Here is a 10,648-nt window from a genome sequence, read left to right as displayed (position 1 = left end):
ACCCCCGCCGCCGCCGCCAGCTTTCGCGGTCGGGTACCACGACGTCACTTCCCCCGGAAGCCGGCGCGCGCGGCGGGCGGAGCTCCGGTCCGGGGGGCGGGGCCAGGCGGTGCACGCGCCATCCGGAAGCCCGCCGCGGATGCGCGCTCCCGACAGGGCGGGATGGTGGGCGGAGTTCCGGGCGGGACGCCGAGAGGCCGCGCCCACGCACTGGTGCAGGCTCCGCCCCCCGTGCGCGCGGCGCCGCTGAGAGACAGGCTCGGCGAGGGCCGGCTGACGAGCGCGCGGCGGCGGCGGCGGCGGCGGCCAACGAGCGAGGCCGGAGGGGGCGGGGCGCGGCCGCGGTTGTGTTCCGCCACTCCCGAGGCGCTTGGCTCCTCGCTGGAGGGACGCGGCCTGCGGGGCCGGCGCCTCCCGCGCTCCGCCCGTCCGGCCGTGGCCGCCGGCGCTTGGCTGCCCTCAGGTACGCGGCCCTGCGTTGGCCCGCGGGGCCCCCACCGGGTGCGCGCGCCTGCCTGTGCGTGCGCGCCCGCGTCCGTGCGCGCGCAGAGCGCGCGCGGGGCCGCGCATGAACTCGGGCCGGCGGTCCCCGCTGCTGTCAGCTCTGAGAGCCCGGCCCGCGCGGCCCGGTGCTTTCCCACATCCGCGTCGGCGCCGAGCGCTTTCGCGGCTGAACTCGGAGAGCGGGGCGGGCGGGGCGCTGGGGGCGCGGGGACTCCGGGGCTCGCGACCCGGCGTTGGGTCTCTTGGCCCCGCCGGAGGCAGGGGCCGCGTCCGCGGGGACCCCGGTGCCGGGGCGCGGGGCTGTCGTTCCGTAGCGAGAGCGGGCGAGAAGCCGGACGGGCCAGCCGGCGAAGCCCGGGGAGGCCGGCCTTTGGTGCCCGCCGGCAGCTGTGCGCCCTTCCGCTGCGACCGAGGGGGCGCCCGGGTGGGCGCGGCGCTTCTGCCTGCAGGGCCGGGGCTCTGGGCTAGACGGGGTGCATGTGTCCCGGGGCGTCCCCCACCTGACGGACGGTCCCCTTCCGACACGGAGAGCTGAGTGTAGAGCGGTCTCCGAGCGCCGGGAGCTGCGGACGATGGGTTAGTCGGGCCTCCCAGCAATGGGCTTCTTTCACGACGTCGAAGAAGTTGTAGCCGCTGCGTCCGACAGCCCTCGGGGGGCGCGCACGGTGTCGACGGTGCCCCGAGGACAGCAGGTCCGAGAAGGGAGGCGACAGCTCCCTGGAATAGCGGGAAAGCCAGGAGTCGTTAGACACACGGGCTCCACGGAGCTGGGTTCGTGTGTGCGGGAGTCGACCGCGGTGCTTTGAGACAGCCCTGCCTGCAGCCCTGCTGTTACTGTCCCTCCTCGGGCATCTCCCCCGTCTGCGGCCTTGTCCCCTCCGCAGGCCCCTCTGTGCTGTGGGCAGCGGCCGCGCAGCGTGGAGCGTGGTTCTGCAGCTCAGGCCGTCTGCTGCGCTCTGCGGCTGCACCGGGAGGGTCACACATACTGCGGTGGCCGTCAGCAGTGTCAGTGGGAGCTCTCCTAACGGTTCTGCCTTGACTTAGGTTGGATTTGGGCGCCATAGGAAAGAGAGCAGTTCTGATTGCCACTGCAGGTATAGAGTGGAGAAAACACCGAAGTTATTGTCACTTAAATTTTAAGCGGATGTATGGGGACCTTGCCTAGTTACACACGTTGCTCACTCGCACTTACGTGCGCAGTGACAGGCATTTTTTTACTGGTACACAAAAGATCCAAGAGAACACAGATGTTTTTCACAGGTGCCTTGGAAACATTCGAAACGAGCTTTTAAAAAATTATTTTTGTAAAAGATTTTATTTATTTGAGAGCGAGCTTGGGAGAGAGCAAGCACGAGCTGGGGGGAGCAGCAGAGGCAGAGGGAGAAGCAGACTCCCCGCTGAGCACTGAACCCCACACGGAGCTCCATCCCACCACCCCAGGATCCCGACCCCAGCCAAAGGCAGATGCCCAACCGAATGAGCCAACCAGGCACCCACAAACCTTTTTTTTTAAAAAGCAGATTGAGGGTACTTGGGTGGCTCAGTCATTGGGCGTCTGCCTTCGGCTCGGGTTGTGGTCCCAGCATCTTGGGATCAAGCCCCGCATTGGGCTCCCTGCTCGGTGGGAAGCCTGCTTCTCCCTCTCCCTCTCCCCCTGCTTGTGTTCCCTCTCTCACTGCCTTTCCGTCTATCAAATAAATAGATAAAATCTTAAAAAATAAAAGAAAATATTTTTAGTTAATAATTAAAAAAATAAAAACCAAATTGAAATTTTTATAGAAACCCCTTTGGCTTTTTCTGTAGTAATATTTCTCGAAGGAAAGTTGACTCTCACAATCTTTTGAGCATCTGTTATGAGTGGCCATCATTTTAAATGTGTCCCAGGACCTGGCATTTTCACTTGTGTTACATCATTTGATTCCTTGTGGTTTCGTGAAGTGTGTGGTTCTTTACTGTTTTCAGTGCGGGAAGGTAGGCCCAGGGAGGTGCGGTCCCCTGCTTGGGAGAGCCCAGTGGGGCTGAACCCGGGCTTCCTTCCAGCCCACCAGAGCCCGCCTCACGTCCTTCCTCTCAGAATGAAGTTACTTCCTGCAGGCTTTCTTCGATAGCAGTCGAAGGAACAACGATAATCTATTTTAAGATGTGAGTTTCTTTTTTGTTGGCTTGCAGGGGTATCCCCTCAGACGTGGTTTCTGTGCACCTTTAGATGTAATTATTTATTTGAGGGAGGGGAGCGCAAGGGGGGAGGGGCAGAGGGAGAGAATCCCAAGCTGACTCCGTGCTGAGCGCGGAGCCCGCTGCTGGACTGGATCTCATGACCCTGAGATCATGACCCGAGCCGAAACCAGGAGAGTGACGCTCAACCGACTGAGCCCCCCAGGCGCCCCTTCTGTGCACTTTTAAATTCCACGTGTGGCTGTCCAAACCCTCCAGTCGCAGGTGTTAATATTAGCATGATGTTGGTTCATTAGGACGGATGACGTTTGTCTTTTTGTTTTGAAGTCTTTTCAGAAAGATGGCGTGTGGGTCCGTAGCACCAGCTTTGTGGCGCCAATATAGGGCTTTGCCTTAGGCTTTTCCAGGAACTGCCGAATAGGGCACGAAGCGTGCCCTGTTGAAGAAGGTACTGGACCCCTCAGTTGGAGCTGTACCCCAGGCGCCACCAAATGAAAACAGTTGAGCGATTTTGGCGGTCTGCAGTAGCTTCCCCTGTGTGGCTTACCCCGGCGTGTACCCCGGCGTGTGAGCGCGAGGACGTGGCCCCTTCCCCTTTGTCCCCAGCCTCTGTGTGATGCGGGAGTGATACCGAGGCCTGGCTGCATCAGCGCGAGAGGGACGTTTGGCTCTGTTTGGCTCTGTTAAGTGTTGCTGCTTTAGTTGTTTGGCACAATTACCAAAGCCTCCAAAATTAGTGGCTTTGAACAGCAGTAACCACTTATTATTGTTCATGGTTTCAGGGTTTCCAGAATTCCCAAGCAGCTGGTCTGGCAGTCTTTGCTGGGGAGAGGTGGGTCTTGGGCCGGTTGGTCTGATGGGGGTTAGGGGCTGGAGCGTCTCCTCCCAGGCATCCTCACTCTGCCTCTGGTACCTGGGCTGGGAAGGCTTGAGCAGCAGGGGCCCCTGGGCTCTCGGTTTCCCCGAGCGCAGCGGTTTTGGGGCGTGTCTTGCAAGAGAGCCAGGCAGTTGTAGGGCCTCTCCCACTTGAGTCTTGGAAGTCACCATTCAAGGGACAGTTGAAGCCGGCCTTGTTACGGGAGCTGTGCCAAGGAATCTGCAGTCATGTGCTCAGACCAGCACGTTACTGAGGGCTGGTTAATAACTCATGTCTAGCCAGACCATGTTGTTGCCCGCGTGCTCTTTGAAAGACAGCCCTGAGACCTGGCCTCGGTTCTCCCGTGTAAGTAGTGTGCTCGTGCATCTGGAATGCACTCGGTCTAACGGTGTTGCTGGGCTGGCTTGCTGGTGTTTTCCATGAAAACCACCCTAGGCACCTGGTGGTTCTGAGCTGTGAAATGGGCCCGGCTCTGGCCTTCCATTCCTGGGGACCCTTTCTGTGACTGGGGACACTTGTTGACCACGTGCTCTGGGGTACAGCAGACTGAAGGCTACTTGGAGCTGTTCTCCCATTTCGTGCTCCGGAAACCAGCATGGAGGAGCCGGGATAGCTCGCCCAGGACCCAGATTTGAGCTCAGGGGTCTGACTTGCTGCCAGTGAAAGGGATCCGGTGGATACCAGCCAGGCCTCCACCTGGGACTCAGGAGGCAGAGAGGCCGCGTGCAGAGCGGGCTTGATCCCTCACCAGGCTCCTGCCACTGTGGCGCCTGCTTGTCTCCGCAGGTCCCTCGGCTTAGTTAATCTATAAATGTTTTTAAAGATTTTATTTATTTATTTGAAGGAGAGGGAGAGAGTGTGAGCATGAGCGGGGGAGGGGTGGAGGGAGAGAATCTCAGGCTGACTCCCCACGGAGCATAGAGCCTGACTTAGGGTTGGATCCCATGGTCCTGAGGTCATAACCTGAGCCGAAACCAGGAACTGGACGCTCATCGGACTGAGCCCCCAGGCGCCTCGCAGGTTCCTTTATCCTGCAAGTCTGTGTGTGGGACAGTGTGCTGCTCACGGCCACCCGTTAGTCCCTCTGCTAGGAGGCAGTGTGCAAGTAGGGCCCCTCGAAGCGTGGGCGGAGGGCCAAAATGACAGACACAGAGGAAGTCCCCAGCCTGAGAGCAGAGACCAGAACAGGCGGAGAGGGCCACTGGAGCAGAGATGGTCCAGTGCAGGAGCCAGGCCTGCACGGGCAGCATGCAGGGGCAGCTCGCACAGGTGCTGCGGGCCCTCCGTGGGCAGACACTGAGGGGTTCTGAGATAAAGCATGTCACTGGAAGGCTTGGAGCTTGAGGACGGGGGCCACCTGTGGGAGCAGATAAGCAGCAGCAGAGTGGCAGAGACTGAAGGTGGGCGTGGGGCCAGCCCAGGCATCCCGCGTCAGACCACCAGCCACTCCAGAAACAGACCAGGGGACGTGGGCGGCAGGACTCCATAGTGGTGCCCGCAAATCCCGGTAGGAAGACCCCACCCCAAGTTCCCCTGCGATCTTTCTGACCCCGAGAGCCCCACAGGCATCCAGGGAGGAGGGATGGGGTGTGGGAGCCAGACCAGTGCAGTCCTGGGCCCGGCCGGGCCTGCCCCCCACACCTGAGTGGAGGCTCGGGGTCCAGAAGGGCCGATGGGTGTCCCCAGCTCTCGTACCAAATGGAGCTTGTTTGTGGAGTTTTATCCTTCTTTGAGGAGGAGTTTGTATCAGGCAGAGACTTTGCAAGAGAGGAAAGGCAGGTCGTGAACTTTGGGACCAGACTCCTCTGTGTGTCTCAGCTGGGTTTCTATTTATGGGACGTGATGATGGCGGTGGCCTGATGGAGCGTTCATACAGCCATTTTGGGGGGATTGGAGGTGGAAGGTGGGGAGTCTCTGGCCCTCACTGTGTTGGTTAGGGGCGGAGGGCATGCTGGGCCAGGGGTGGGGCGTCACAGAGGACTGCTTCGTGTGCCCAGAGCGCCCATGAGCCCGGACACATGTCCTCTGTCAGTCCTCGTGGTGGCTCGTGTGGGGTGGAGCCCCTATCCCTGATCCTTCCCCTCTCTGTCCCTGGGGCCGGACACTTCTCTCACCTGGCCCTGGCTTCTGGCCTGCCCGTGTCTGGTCTTGGTGCCCAGAGTCCTGGCTTTGCCCCCCGTTTCCTGGCACGTGCTGCTCAGCCTCAGTCTTGGCTCCTTCTCTGCACCCCCTGTGCGGGCCGTCCTGCTGCTGTTCCTCACTCCTGCCGCCAGCTGGCTTTGTTTTGTCTGTCTCTTGGCTTTCCCAGGGGCAGCGCACATTCCCTCAGGGCTGAGCGGCTCCGTCCCGGGCTCTTCCAGCTCCGTGACTGTGCATTATGCTTTGTGACCATGACGTTCCATCCCAGTGGTTCGGTTTCTTACACAGGGAGCTGGTGCGGCATTGTGGATTGAATTGTCCCCCAAAAGATAAACCTTATTTAGAAATAGGTCTTTGCAGATGTGATTAAGATGCAAATTAAGATGAGGCTATACTGGATTAGGGTGGACCCCAGTCCAATCACCGGTGTCCTTAAAGGAGAGATGCAGAGATGCAGGACACACAGAGACGGCCTCAAGAGCCTGTGGCGCAGCTGCAAGCCCAGGGTACCAGGGATCACTGGCCACCCTCAGGAGTTGGGAGAGAAGCAGGGGCCCCATCTCCTGTGGGGCCCCTCAGAGGAGCCAGCCCTGCCAGCATCTTGACTGCCCACCTCTGGCCTCCAGTTCACGGCAGCCCCAGGAAGCTACTACACTTAGATTTCAGTGCACATCCAGTGGTCCCCCAAGCCGCGGCTTTGCCTCTGTGGTTTCAGTCACTCAGGGTCAGCGAGGTCCAGAAGCCGGTGATCTTCCTCCTGACTGAGGTCAGAAGGTCAGCGGTAACCTGACACTAGGTCACAATGCCCATGTCACTCTCCTCCATCATCTCACACGGGCGACTTTATTAGTTCTTATTTATTTTTCTAGAGAGTGGGGGGAGGGGCAGAGAGAGACACTCGAGCAGATCGAGCAGATTCCCCGCTGAGCACGGAGCCCCACGCGGCTGGATCTCACGACCCTGAGATCATGATTTGAGCCGAAACCAAGAGTCAGCTGCTCAACCGACTGAGCCACCCGGACACCCCTCATGATAAAATGGGCACTTTATCTCCCATCATCACAAGAAAGAGGGTGAATGTAGACGTTCTGAGAGAGAGAGAGACCACATTCACACAGTTTTTATCACAATGTAATGTTACAGTCGTTCTAGTTTATTACTATTCTTGTTAATCTCTTGTTGTGCCAACTTGTAAGTTAAACCTCGTCACACGTACGTATGCACAGGAGAAAACGTAGTATGTTTGGCCCTTGAACCACACAGGGGTTAGTGGTGCCGACCCCTGCAAGAGTCGAAAATCCATGTAGAGTTAGGACCCCCCAAAATTTACCTGCTTATAGCCTCCTGTCGACCGAAGTCTTACTGATGACATGAACAGTTTATTAATACCCACTTTGTGTGTTCTACGTATCATGTGCTGTATTCTTGCGATCAAGGAAGCTAGGGGAAAGGAAATGCTGTTGAAGTCGTAAGGAAGAGACATTTGCAGTGCTATCCTGTGTTTATGTGGGCCCGCACAGTTCAAACCGTGGTGTTCGGGGGTTGATAGTATCTGTAGGTTTCAGTACCGTCTGTGGTTTCAGGCGTTTCGGGGGGCCTTGGTGTCCCCTGTGGGTGCAGGGCACTGCCGTGTGAATACCCGGTGTTGTGTGTTTCTTCTCGGAGGAGGTGGAAGCATTGCCTGCCCGGCACCCCTGCCCCATCTCCGTGGCTTCTGGAAAGTGCCGCCAGCTGCCCGGTGTAGTCTTTTCCACATGCTGGTTTTCCTGCTGCTTTCGCACCACAGGTGTGCTCTGCTCCAGGCCGTGGCCCTCCACTCACCAAGGCCGTGCCGGCCGGCCCTCGCATCTGGACACAGCACACTTTGTTTTATTTTGCTCTCTCGAATCTCTGTTGTGAGTTGTGACGGAGTGTGGCATGCCACGTTTGATGGCGTTGTGTCCTGTGTGGGCCGCGGCCCGTGCTCCCGTCTGACAGATGCGCAGCCCGAGCAGGAACGTCTGGGGACCGTGTGCCGGGCGATGCTGGCGTCCGGTCTGTGGAGCTCGTTGCGTTTTTCATGCGCGTGCCCTGGAGCCCACTCTCTGACTGGGTCAGGAGTTGGGGGAGGTCATCATGTCTTCTCTGTCCCCTCCGGGCTGGCCCACACCCCACTATTGTGTTTCGTTCCCCCGCACTGGGAGAACACTGACCAGTTCCTTCAAGCACTTCACCTCACCTGGCTCTGTTGGACATTCCTCAGTCTAGGCGGAGCCCCTGGGTGCAGGCCACACGCTGTCAGTTGTCCTGGGGCTGCCCGCTCCGCTGCTCAGCTGCCGTCTGCCCGTCTCGCCGGAGACGTGACCAGTTCCTGCTGTGTCATTAGCAAGTTTCTCGTAGGGAGATGCTTGGACACGGTGTGAGGGTCACCCACCAGTGTGGTGTTCACGGATGACTCTTGCCTGAGCCAGCATGGGGTGTTTGTCACACGCTGACTTAGGGACAGAATCTGTCATTCCGTCTGTACTCCTTGGTCTGCACTCTGCCTGAAGGACGAGCTTCCCTCCCCTGCTTACCGATCTTTTCCAGCTGTTTACATCAGTACAGACTCGTGGGTTCTTTATTCTGTGGAGCAAAACAGTCACCTCATGGGAGCCCTGACCCCATTCGCTGCACACGTCCTCTGGTGCCTTGAGATGCTCCCGCTGCATCTTGTCTGTGCCCCAGCCCTGGAAACCAGCTGTCTCTCCAAGGGACGTGTGGCCTGGTTTTCCAGTGAAATGCTAGTCACGTTATAGCTTCTTAAAGTTTTGCTGTGGCTGCTGTAATCTTTCCAGGGTCGTGCATGCCATGTGCCAGTAGGAGGATTTAACAGGAGGATGGGAGAGCCCCTGAGTGGTGGGCGTGGCGGGCGCAGGAGGCAGAGGGCAGGGCCTTGGCCGTCGTGGGTGGTTGTAATTGCAGCAGAGTTGGTTGGGCCTGAGGGGCCCTGGTAATGCCTGTGTCCTGTGAGGGAGGCTCTAAGTTGGAGCTCAGGGTGAATTTGTGGGGAGAGGCAGTGAGAGCCAGGCTAGGTTACAGGCTTGGTGGGACCTGCCCAGGTGACCGTGGGTGAGTGGTGCAGGCGTAGGGGTGTGTCTGGCTCTGATTTGGCTCCCTGGTTCTACACGCACTTAAGTAGAGCCGCTCCCAGAGCAGAGAGATGCTCCCCTGGGAACCAGAGGGCCCTGGCCTGGGCTTCGGGGTCCCTGGCTGTGCTGGAGCAGGCGGCTCTCCCTGGTCAGGACAGTGGGAGCCCAGGAGAGCTGTTGGTGGACAGCGCTGACCGTGAGTGTGTCTCTTGGCCTGGAATAAGCCCGAGTGTGCACGGTGCGTTTGGTTGGGATGAGCTCACGGATTCCGGGGCCCTTGGTGAGCCTGTCCACACGCTCCGCTGAAGGGAGAGCCCCGTGCCGTCCCTCGGCTGCCTCGTCAGGTGCCCAAGTGCAGAGTGGTGGTGCCTCTGTCCTGCTCCCCACGCTTGCTGGGGACGCCTCCTCTTCCCTACTCTGTGAGAGGCTGGCTTTGTCTCTGCTCACACCCTGGAGAGTGCACGTGTGCGTGTGCAGGGGCTCAGGAGGGGGTGGGTCTCTCTGGCCCCTGGAAGCGTCTGTGGAAAGCCTTTCTCCTGGGGTCCACTCGTGCATTCTGCCGGCATTTCCTGTAAAGCCGAGTGCTGCTTGCACACAGGGCTGGGATGGGGGCTGCCTGCATGGTGTGGGTGGTGTTGCTCGGGCAGACATCCTAAGGGACGCGGCCCCGGGGCGTGACTCAGTGGGGTTGAGGTGGGGCCTGTGCCTTGTGCATGGTCTGCTAGGCCCAAGGAGGCCTCTGGAAAGGGGGGGGGGGGGCTCAAGGCTGCTGCTGCTTAGGAGCCTGAACTCGACATTTTGGAGGTCCTGTCACTGCTCTCATTTTTTTTTTTTTAAGATTTTATTTATTTATTCGACAGAGATAGAGATAGAGACAGCCAGCGAGAGAGGGAACACAAGCAGGGGGAGTGGGAGAGGAAGAAGCAGGCTCATAGTGGAGGAGCCTGATGTGGGGCTCGATCCCAGAACGCCGGGATCACGCCCTGAGCCGAAGGCAGATGCTTCACCGCTGTGCCACCTAGGCGCCCCACTGCTCTCATTTTTTAATTTCTGAGAGCTCTTATCATTTTTCTTTAAATATTTCCTTTTAAGAGTATTCTGATCTTATTTCGTGGACCAGGTGTCTTCTCCCTCTGAGGGCGGGACCGATGCTCTTTCCTCTGGGTGTCTGGGGCCCTCCTGTCTGGCCGGCTCTCTCCGTGGCTTCCGAGGCAGGCGGGCCTGCTCCCGCTCAGCAGCGGACCGCTAAGAAGGGTGGAAGCCACGGATAGCGGGTGGGTGGCGGGCTGCCCCGGGGCTCAGGGCCCTCCCCCGCCAGTGTCTGTGGGCAGCCAGGTCCCAGGTACAGCATGAGCGCCCACTCCTGGGCATGGAGGGCTCCGTGCCCCCTCCAGGCTGCCCCTGCAACCCCCCAGCAGAGGGGCCTGGGGCCGGGATCTGCACCCCCTGTGCCCTCCCATGTCGGGCCAGCTGGATGGACTGGGGGAGGGGTGTGTAACCGCTGCAGATGGCGGGGGGCAGTGGCGCGTGGGGGTTCAGTAGTTCACACCCAGCTGTTTCTTGGGTGTAGGATGTGGCTTCGTGCCCCTCTCCAGCTTCCCCATTGAAGCCGTCTCCTGCTGTCTGCTCTGCCCGCTGCGGGGTGGTGGGTGGGGTGGCCTTCTCTGCTGCTTCAGTCGGGGCTCCGGGAGGACTGGATCTCAGGTGTGCGCTTCACCTGCCGTCCTTCAGCCGGAGCGCTGCTTCTAGCACGGTTTCCCGGAGGCCCCTGCTGTAGTCGTAAAGTAGGCGGCTCTTCCTCAGGCGGAGGTAACAGATACATTCTGCATACAAAGTCCTCCGC

General features: G+C 59.5%; 1 protein-coding gene across 5 annotated transcripts in view; it reads left to right on the top strand.

The window, feature by feature from the left end:
• The first annotated feature begins 374 nt into the window (after positions 1-374).
• FAM53A (family with sequence similarity 53 member A) overlaps positions 375-10,648 on the top strand; it is a 30,280-nt gene continuing 20,006 nt past the window's right edge. The window contains exon 1 of one of the 5 annotated variants that reach the window (XM_057309545.1): positions 375-463. The gene's annotated coding sequence lies outside the window, so the exon portion shown is untranslated. Of the gene's footprint in view, positions 464-736; positions 10,615-10,648 lie in introns of those variants that run through there. The other 4 variants (XR_008958374.1, XM_057309547.1, XM_048211860.2 and 1 more) reach the window with 4 other exon arrangements.

This window comes from Ursus arctos, unplaced genomic scaffold (assembly GCF_023065955.2).
Source record: "Ursus arctos isolate Adak ecotype North America unplaced genomic scaffold, UrsArc2.0 scaffold_9, whole genome shotgun sequence".
NCBI classification, from domain to species: domain Eukaryota; kingdom Metazoa; phylum Chordata; class Mammalia; order Carnivora; family Ursidae; genus Ursus; species Ursus arctos.
The sequence above is the reverse complement of the archived record's forward strand: the minus strand, read 5'-3'. Positions and strand labels throughout refer to the sequence as shown.